Source organism: Aulostomus chinensis, chromosome 4, assembly GCF_037954235.1.
Source record: "Aulostomus chinensis isolate RoL2024-O1b breed Wild chromosome 4, RoL_Achi_v1.0, whole genome shotgun sequence".
Lineage (NCBI taxonomy): Eukaryota > Metazoa > Chordata > Actinopteri > Syngnathiformes > Aulostomidae > Aulostomus > Aulostomus chinensis.
In genome coordinates this window covers 18691347-18701724 of record NC_141323.1, presented here as the reverse complement: position 1 = coordinate 18701724, position 10378 = coordinate 18691347, and the positions used below count along the sequence as shown (strand labels likewise).

General features: G+C 40.6%; 1 long non-coding RNA gene across 1 annotated transcript; it reads left to right on the top strand.

Annotated features, from left to right (window-relative positions):
* The first annotated feature begins 5851 nt into the window (after positions 1–5851).
* On the top strand, positions 5852–9025 carry LOC147262922 (uncharacterized). The gene is made up of 3 exons (XR_015112595.1): positions 5852–6080; positions 8800–8840; positions 8913–9025. It is a non-coding gene; the product is annotated as an uncharacterized LOC147262922 (long non-coding RNA).
* The last annotated feature ends 1353 nt before the right edge of the window (positions 9026–10378 follow it).

The following is a 10378-nucleotide window of genomic DNA, read 5'->3' as shown; positions in this document are numbered from 1 at the left end:
AGAAGGAGTGACAAGAACAGTAGACAACAGAAGGCAAAACACCAACCAACCGCCATGACACCCATGGACTCATTTGTCTGTTTGGTTATGTGTGCTGTCATTTGCTCTTAGCATACTGGAAGATGTATTAGCAGCTTTGTTCCAAAACAGCCTTGATCAACCTCCAACATCTGCCTTTGATTGCTGCTGTAGTGAAGATCTCTCCTTTGTAAGATCGGCCTCGAATGATGTTACCAAGCATGCTGCAGGCAACACTTTTGGTTTTGCAAATAGTTTGCCACACAGCATCTGGGTTACATCACTTTGCAGGAGTGCAAGAGAGAAGCAAGTGTTACACTCGATCCTACTACTATTTATGTGTTAAAATAGTGGAACTCTCATTGCAATATTCAAGTGGAGAGCTGCTGGCATGTTTGTGGATTGATTTCTTTGACATATCTGACAAAAATGAGGGAGTTTTTCACAATAGAGCACAACATATTCCCATGAAACATTTGATATTTTACAAAAAATATGCACAATCTCTCATGCATAATCCTACAAGTGAGCGCTTCAAATTCCTGCAGTAAGAACCTCAAACAAAATTCATAAAATGCAATATTTTAAGATAGTTTTGAAAATGTTCCTGTTAGGTTTAGGCCCAAAAACCCACCTGGTTAAAATTAAATTAGACAGATATAAATGGCTGCGAATGTCCTGAAGTCTCAGTAAACCGTCCCATTTTGTTGCCAGTACATCAGTTCCAATCATCTCACTCTTTTATGATTATAATGGATGAATTATTACAATTTTTCATAGCTTTAAGTGTGAAGAGTGACTGACACTGTTTTGCACTCTTTACGTATGAAGCCGGGGGCAGCATTTTCACATTGCCTGGATTTTTCTACTCACTTAGTTTCTCCCCCTTGTTGCTTACATGAAGCAGTTGGCCTTCCTCACACAAAGCAGCTCCCACAGGAATTATTTCATCAAAAGGGCATTCAGTGTAATCATATGGCCCAAGAGGACAGTAATCCCCTATAGAACACACTCCCACCTTCAACCTCCTCTTTCCTTTCCTCTCTGTCTTCCTCCACTGGATCAACAGTGAGTGAAACAGCTCCATATTAGGACCACCACTGTGCTCCGTCTTGAATGGATTGTTTACCAGCAAACCCTTCAAACAGCTTAAGGGCACTTACCCCCGAACAACTGTTTCAAGTAGGAAAAGCCTGGGTGAAAACCTGGAGGCTTTGGAGCAAATACTATGAAACGGCCAATTGGTCTGATTTTCAGAAGCGTATCACCAACCCTGGAAATCCATCTGCAGTGTGTATTGATATGTTTATGCCCACAGCTGAGAGATGTTGCTCAATTGTGGAGTCGAAATGTTTTTTCCGGCAAGTCCTAGTCAAGTGTCAGGTCCTGAACTTTTCCCCACTCGTCTTCAGTTGTTATGCCAGTTCCCCAATTATGCCTTTTTTCGTTTAACGTGAGCCAGCAGATGGTGACACACAAAATTTGGATGAATCGTCCTGGCAAAGCTAACACGGGAAAACGCTAACTCTTTTTAAATATTCAGCTCATATCATTTTAATCAATTTCGGATCCCAGAGAGCGAAAGGCAAGCTAATGTAGCGGCAGATTATGCATTTAGACTGAAGTGAGACCTGTTTGCTAACCAGTTCAGATGTGTTCTCAGGTGCCTGACAATGTTTTATGTGGTCAATACTTTATTTTCATCATTATTGTTGTGAAGGGAGAGAGAAAGAGGTCGTTTTGTTTGTGATTTGCACGGCAGTTTTATAGCCGCAAGTTACGACAAATGGCACAAGTAACGCTGGTGCTCGCTGTGGTTTGTTTCCACAGTATCTCTGAGTCCATGTGCAACAGACAGATGTGTGAAGATACACGACATTTAGCTCGTCAGATAATTCCTCAACTCGAATATGCCAAAAACAAAGATTATTCATGAGTCCCAAAGCCTGATTCAGAGTCAGTTTTTTTATTCTTTTAAGGAAGAGGCCAAATCAAATCTCATTTCACATGTGTGTGAAAATCAGGTGCCAGAACGTCTCATAATTGAGTCCCCAATCTGATGCCAGGACATCTGAGTGTCTTGTTGAAATCCTTCCCAAGAGCCAGGTCTATGTTTGAAGCCACTTTATAGTTTCTGTGTAGCATATACATGTCTAATCTGATTAATCCTTTATTCATCTCTGATGAAAGCAACGAGTGGGAACATTTAATTTTGTCAAGCTGGTCCGTTTAAAGTCTTGTCGACATTTTTTTCTGTCTTTAAACATCTGCAGTAGATCGTGTATCTTTCACTGAAGACCAACTGAATGACAGAAAGTCAATGCAAAAGACTTCAGATTAACCCGAAACAATGACTTGCTAGGAGGTAGGGAAATTCATTTAAATGTCTCACTCTAATTGTACGGTTTGTAGAAATGTAAATATGAAAAACTGCCCTCTAATTAAGCTGAAGCTGCTTTCCCTCTGTTTCCAGCCAAAGAAAGAGCTGCAAGACTGACTACCGAAGAACAATAGTACACCTACATTACCTCAGTCTTGATCATTATCCATCTATTTCACTACCAACCCTCCCCAAAGCTGCTAGAATTATGCATTTAAAAAAAAAAAGAAAGTTGATCCTTGTTATCTGTTTTGAGTGATTTAACAGACTTCCATTGTCTCCCCCCCCCCTTTCCTTTTCTTTTTTTCCCCGTCCTCTTCCGGTTTGGTAATTTATTTATTTATTTCGTCTGTCTACACCTCTTTGTTTTTCTCAGTCAGTGTCCCTTGTTTCTCTACCTGGCCACAATCCACGCCAGACTGGAAACACATTGGAACAACACATGCGCACAAAACACAGCAGTACAAATGCAATGATTTTTAAAACAAACCAAATGACCCCATATCACCGTCTGCTCTGACTATAAACTTAAAACCAGTTTTAATCACAGTAGGACAATTTCCCTCTTTAATTTTTTTGCAATGTAAAGGAGTGGTAACCTGTGCTCTATATAGGAATTGTTCACTTCAAAAAAAATGGATGGATGGATGGAATTTATGACTGTGCATCATGAAACTTGTGTCACATCTCTCAGTCTGCATGTCATGTTACACTGTGAAGCACTGATTAAAACTAATAGTTTCACTTGTGCATTACACTGCATGTCTGGAACGTGTCCGTGGGCAAATGGACAGAAAACAAAACCAAAAGAAAAACATAAAAATAGTGAAATAAATAGACAATCAAATGAATGGTGCATGTATCTTGATACCTGCAGGAATAATTACGCAGCTCTGTTATCGTCCATTTGTCTTGGTGTCACAGTGGACTTAAGGATCCTGTTATCAGTGAGACAAGAAGAATGAAAGTTGGCTAAAGAAAATGGAAGTAGACATTAAACTTATCTAGCCAGGAGACAGGGAATATCATGTTTGCTGCTGTGATTTGAAATTAATTTGCTGTAACCTCGTCCATCCATCCATTTTCTATCCCTTATCTTGTTACGGGTCATGGGGGGGAGGGGGGCTGGAGCCTATCCCAGCTGCCTTCAGGCGAGAGGCGGGGTCGCCAGTCCATCGCAGGGCCAACACATAGAGACAGACAACCATTCACACTCACAGCCACACCTGCAGTCAATTTAGAGTATCAATCAGCCTCGTCCCCTCTAGCATGTATTTGGACTGTGGGAGGAAGCTGGAGTACCAGAGAGAACCCACACAGGAACAGGGAGAACACGGAGACTCCACACAGAAAGATCCTGTGCTGGAGCTGGGGTTTGAGCCCGTAACCTTCTTGCTGTGAGGCGACAGTGCTGACCACTGCACCACCCTGTAACTCTGTCTACTGCAGTAATGTGGTTAATAGGTAATCCAAGTTACTCTATCCATACAATGTTGATTTAATCACTGGAAGAATACAAACAGTTAAGTTGAAGCAGCCATAGAAGAGTGGACTTAGCAAAAGCGACATCACCAACTGCGTTGTGGACTCTATGAAGTCCACAAGTTCTTCATAGAAGAAACTATGAAGTTTGCCACCCTTGGACAAAATGGAGGAAGGGAGGGATATGAGAGACATTACTGTATGAGCAACTTGTTCCTGTTAAGTTTGGCGTTAGTGCTAGAAGCAGGTGGACCAAAATGCAAAGATGACCAGAAGACCAGCACTTGTCATGGTGTATGATTGCACCACCGTGTCTCGTTTTCTCTTGTGTTTAACCTCTGTGTTTTCCTTTGTCTCTTGTCGGGTCACTGTGATTGTCATTGCCATTGTCACTGACTTCATCATGGTCAGTCTCATCGTGTTCCCTGCTACTTCATGTTTCCCATAAGTCCTTGATTGTGTGTACTTTAAATTTGTCTGAGACTCAGGCCTGTTGACCCTTTTAGTTGATACTTTGTTTTCTTCCGTTGGACTTTGTACTCCCTGTGTTTTACTTTGCCTTTTTCAAATAAATACTTTTTGTTGCACTCCCCTTGGCTGCTGTCTGTACGTGGGTCCTGTTCCCCTGTAAAACCCTGACAGCACTTAAATAAGTGGAAAACTCTAATTGGGAAACAAAAAAACACACACATACAGGGAGGAATGGATCAGATGTAACATGTATAATGATCAAATAATCCAACAGCGCGTTAAGGTGGCAACAGGATTCAAATCCAAATGTAAAAGCATTCTGATTCTTCTGCTCCATTAGGCAGCTTTAAAACTTTAGCGTGTAACCTACAACACCCATGAATACATATTTTTATATATGTAGATGATAAGGAATGTCGCCCGGTATCCTTTGTTTAACTTTCTTGGTCTTATCCTCATAATTGGTCGGCAAGGATAAGAGCTGATCTGCCCCCAGGCCTTGACCTGGGGTTGGGAGTGAACCTGCGGCGTCTTCCAGGAGTTCTGTCATAATCGTGAATTTGTTGTTAGAATACTTACTGATAGTAGAGCTGATCCTTACGACGCCAGCTTTATCCTGATGCATTTGTTTAGACTGTGCGAAGGTCACATTGTGCCGGATGTTCCAATTAGGTGTTACTGGTAGTGTCCGACATTACTAGTATGCCTTTTTACAAGGGGTGGAACTCTGGTGTTCTGGGGGAGCTGACTCAACCTCATCTCACAGCAAACCTTGTACATCTGTTTTGGAAATCCATTAAGGTGTCCAGTGTAACTCACGTCTGAGTTTCCAGCCTGTTTCTTGTGTCTGACGAATTCCCTCATCACACAAAATTCCTCTACGGTAGTGACAACCTTGTCATCCATCACTGTACTAAAGGAGGTCGTGCAAACATGTCAAAAATATTCTAACACTTTTATCGGGTCAGCTAACAATAAAACAGAAGACTCTTTTGGTGGAAGTATATTTTTCTAACGTGGAGATCGTGTTGTGAAAAGCGAAGGAACATTTTTATCATCATTTTTTTTGTCTTCCCTTAATGGTCACATCCCACCTCAGAGTTATCACCATCACTGCAAAGCTCTACTCCCTAATGGGATAGAATAACATGCCAATGAGAAAAAAGTCATCTGTCTCCCTTTGCTTAGAATTTTTTTTTAACTTCACTTTATCAGAAGATATAATTGTGCTGAATAAAGCTAAAATGTATTTCTCAATCTCTTGGGACAGCTTGGCTCTCATAGGAATAAAAACTTGCAAATGTTCTTGTAAGAACAACTGGCTGCTGTCCAGCTTTATTCTACAGCAGCTGCTTGGCATTATGCGGGTTTTCTAAACTTATCTCAAGATCAGAAATAACAAGCTACTGGTCAACAGCCTACATATGTCGCCATAGCAGTTCAGACAAACACTTGAGTTACTCGACAGAGGCTAGATAGCTGTTTTCCCTGCGGGGAGTGCATCCGGACAAGTTATCTGGGGCCGGAAATTTCCCCTGCCAAGCAAACATTAGTGCAAGGAAGCTCAGTGTTTTCAGTGGCTGAAAATGGAGATGTAAACATGTAAAACTCATTTGCGGAGATAGTTTGGCCAATTTTGAAAACTTGAGTTGAGCCGCTATGTCTCAAGGAGCGTCCTATGGGAAGAGCCCTGTCCAAAAGGTCACAGGGTGTGAAACAAATTCAACTGGTAAGTATTGGAAAGTTGTTGCTGTTGTTGTTATCTTATCGCTGGTTACTGTGTCTACTCTACACTAGACCTAACAACAAGAAACAATGCACTAATCTCAATTCATTGTGTATTTTCTTCTGTTGATTTAAAAAAAATACAGAGAAAATGTTTATTTGGTAGTGTCATTTTGTATTTTACTTATAGTGGCAAGTGATTCTGAAACTTTTATGTACTCGCTGAAACGTTTACCTACACAGATGGCACTACCACAATCATCAGATAGGCTAGCACAACTTGTGACTAAGCTAGCACGACTATCGCGAGTATGCTAGCCCTGAAGTCTGTACTCTCTTCAGCTGATGTACTGCCGCCATTGAGTTTCTGATGATCCCATGGGCATCGGACGAAGTCCAATTATTCATCCATATTTGAGCAAGCAGGGAAACTTATTTTTTCCAACTCAGGAAACTGGAAATGAACAAAGACCCCCTGATGTGAATCGACAGACAACTTGCCTGTGGCCTTACTCCACTATGACTAGACTATGTTCAATCAATGCATGTAACCCTGTACTGTAAAATAGTTGCCTACTTAGAATAACTCATTAGCCTTATACAGCTTGTTGTTGCTTTCAAATCATTGCCGTGAACTGGTAGTTTGGAATCTTTGAGTCTTGTCAGCTCTAAATGGCCGTTTCATTTTTTCCTATCATACTAGCTAGCTTCACAAGTGTGTTTTATGACTCGACAGTTCTTGGAAATTCATTGAGTGGAACTGGCCACTCTGGAGTTTTCTCAAGAACTACATAAGAACTTCAAGCACTTTTATCCATGTATTAAGTATGTCAGTGGTTAGTTATGTCAGCATCCTTTCTACAAGATGGTTGTGTCCTGTGCATTCAGTATCAATGTCGTTTCACATGGGAACTACATCAACTTCCATTTCACCTGTACTGTCTCCAGAGGGTACTTGGTTTTGCAACAAGATGTGGATACGAAACATTAAAATGAACTATGATTTCCTTAAGTAGAACATACTGTACCTTTGTCAGTGTACTTGCATCGTAAAATATTTTTCCTGCTTCTGTCCCTTAAGTAAGATTACCGTGTCAGCTCCTCACCGCACCTTTGTACATAGATTAAACACACACGACAGTATCCTGGAAGAGACAAAAGCATGACTTAATAACAGTTCCTTCCAAATGTAATTGCTTACTGATTTATTTTCGCCCCCTGGTATGTATGAGTGATGGGGCAAACTTCCAAATCCTCAAATTTTCCATAGTGTTGTCATTTAATTTTATATTGGTATTCCAAAACTAGTTCCATCATTGAGTATTAAAAGTATTTCAAATGTAAATCATGTCACCTTTTGGAAGTAATAATTTGTCACTTTGGTACTTAGGTCCAGGATTTTCTGATATTTTGCCCAATGCAGGCTACATGCAGTAGTATACATACAGTTGAGCTTCCTGGCTCCTCACTGTCTTACGTTTCTGTTGACACAGTTTCAATCAGATTGAGGATCCTCCACTTACTTCATCAACAACTTCTTCTGTGTGCTCTGGTTCTCCTGCAGAGTTAATTCAATTTATTCAAAAACAATTTGTTATTTGTTCTATGTATGATGGAGGAAAGAGTGTGACTCACGAGGAGACAAATGCTGAAATCTGTGTGGTGCAATTGATGGAAAATGATGTCATTTGTAGATGGGAAATGAAATTAAATATTTAATTCAAAATCTGCGTCGTGCAGCAGAAACACAATAGTACAGTATTGAAAGCCCCCACAATAAAATGGTATAGTTGTATAGAGCAGGAGCCAGGCCAAGAAACTGTAGGCACAGGATATGTATGTTGTAAATTTTGTGGTGAAACTGCACAGAATGAAAATATGGAATGCACTCGAACGTGACGAACTGCATGAGTACATGCAATGATGGTGGTGGTGAGGGCAGCAACAAGCAGCGGTGATTACGATGAGTGGCAACTGGCAGCCTGAGTCTGAACTTTGCAGACCTGACATCACTCCTGTAATCAGACAGTATCGTCCACACACACACACACACACACACGCGCGCGCACACACACACACACACACACACACAATCACAGAGCCAACAAAGACAGCTAGAGAGACAGAGAGAGCTGCAGCCGAGGAGGCAGTCACAGGATGTCCCAGAAGGAGACGGTTTACAACCACACTGATCAATCTCAGTCACGTTCCAGGAGCATAACTGACAAACATAATAGAATATTTAAATTGAAATTTGAGTTTTAAGTGACCAGAAGATTAGAGCAGACATTCGCATGAAACAAAAAAAACCTCAAGTTTCATCAAGCACTGTGAAACTGTTTTTTTTTCTGGATATGTTTCAAAATGTATTTCATGATTTGTACTGTGCATTACACTTCAAAATAAAATTACGCAAGATTTTTTTTTTGTCTTTCACTTTTTTTAATAGAAGATGCAAAGATTTGTGTGTGTTTTTTTCAAGGCATCACTGGATATCTCTGGAGAATGTGTACATAAGCAAGGGTGTTCAGACATTTTCCCCTAGAGGGCCAAAACTCAATCTAAATGGGGGGGGGGGGGGGCTAGTACCAACCATGTACTGCAGTATTGCTTTTTGTCAGTGTACCACTGTTAATGCCTCTTCATTTTGTCATACTGAACTTGCTCAGAACGGTTGTTATCTCATCTCTTCCTGCTAACCTCTTTGTGCCTCCTGATTGCAGAGACTGCAGAGACTTTGCCAGATTGTCGACTCGGTTACCTTGTAAGTCACTTTCCGGGCACCTAGTCTGTTCTTTTCTACCATTTTGACCAACATCGACTCTGTCTCTCTCAGGTCAGACCCCTTGGCCTGCCTGCCTTTCTATGCCAATTGCCTCCTCAACAGCCTGGACTCCCTCACCAATTTCCCTCACTCAGCCTACCCATTAAAATACCATTTGAACTACCCAGCTGCCTCTCTGTGTCTTGTCTCTGTCTTTGAGTCTGCCGCTCTCAAACCTTAAACAGTCCAGTCACTCTGGTGTCTGTTTAAATTATTAAAAATACTTAATTTTTAGGGCTCATACGTATTTGAATAATATTTTCATCTCTCAAAAATGAAAACAGTATAAACAGCGATTATTTTTAGTTATTTTCTGCATCTTATTTAATTTAGAGCCTTGTGTTTTGTTTGTTTGTTTGTTTGTGTATTTGTTTACATCTGTTGGGCCAAAACAGTCCTTACAATGGTCCAAATTTTGCTCTGGGCCCACTTTGAACATTCCTGGTGTTAAGTGTGACTGCCTCAACAAATATCCCTATTTTCTGGCTGATTTGTTTTCTAATTATATATGAAGCCAGTCGATGTGACATTTCTTAAATTCTCACACAGCAATGGTTGTAGAGCTTTGTGTTCCCTACTGCTGAAATCGCTCCTCTTCAAAGGTTTAATCATGCTTTTATTTTGATAAGACGTGCGAAGTTCCCCCGGTAGCCTATTTTAGTACACAGCTGCTCAGTGAAGGTTGAGCTAATGCTTTCCATCGCTACAGTTTTACATACTTATGCCTGCTTATTATATCCTAATTTGATGCTGTGAACCATCTGGCTATTTCCATATCTTGTCTCATGACTGTAGATGGGTGTAGAAAATAGTTTTATTTTGAAATGTATTCCATAAATATTTCACATGTATCATGTTTTTAGCTTTTAATTTTTAGACTTGCCATCATGGTACTTTTCCATTATACTTCTACTCCCCCACAGACCACTATGAGCTATTTTTTTTCCCCCCAAGTTTTCCAACCAGAATCTTTCCTGAAACCCACGTTGCTCAAGCTTTGTAGCATCTCTGTTGCTTCAACAAATTAGTTATGATTCATCGGTAATGACTTCTGCGGGGCTGAGTCAGGACTTAAATTAAAGAACACAAAATCAGAATTATGAGGTGTCACTAACTTTCTTGGTGGAGCTAACATCAGAATAGCATCATGTCACTGACCTCCGATCCAAAACCCTAACTTTAATTGTTCAAATGCAACCAAATGGACCCCAGTCTCTTAATCTTTTTTGCAGACTTGGGGATGAACACTTGCCTCAGCATTACACACAAGTTGGGTTTTACTTCATCTTTATTTAGATGTTTTGTAGAGCTTTCTTTTTAAAGCTGCAATTAGTGATTTAAAAGAACGGCAGCACCATAAACGTTAGCCGCTGTGGTGTGTCATAGGGCTCTGATGGTCCCACCAGCCATTTTATCAATGTCAGCAGCTTTTTAATAGCAGTTGTTTTACAATCGCACTCCAACACATAAACAAAACT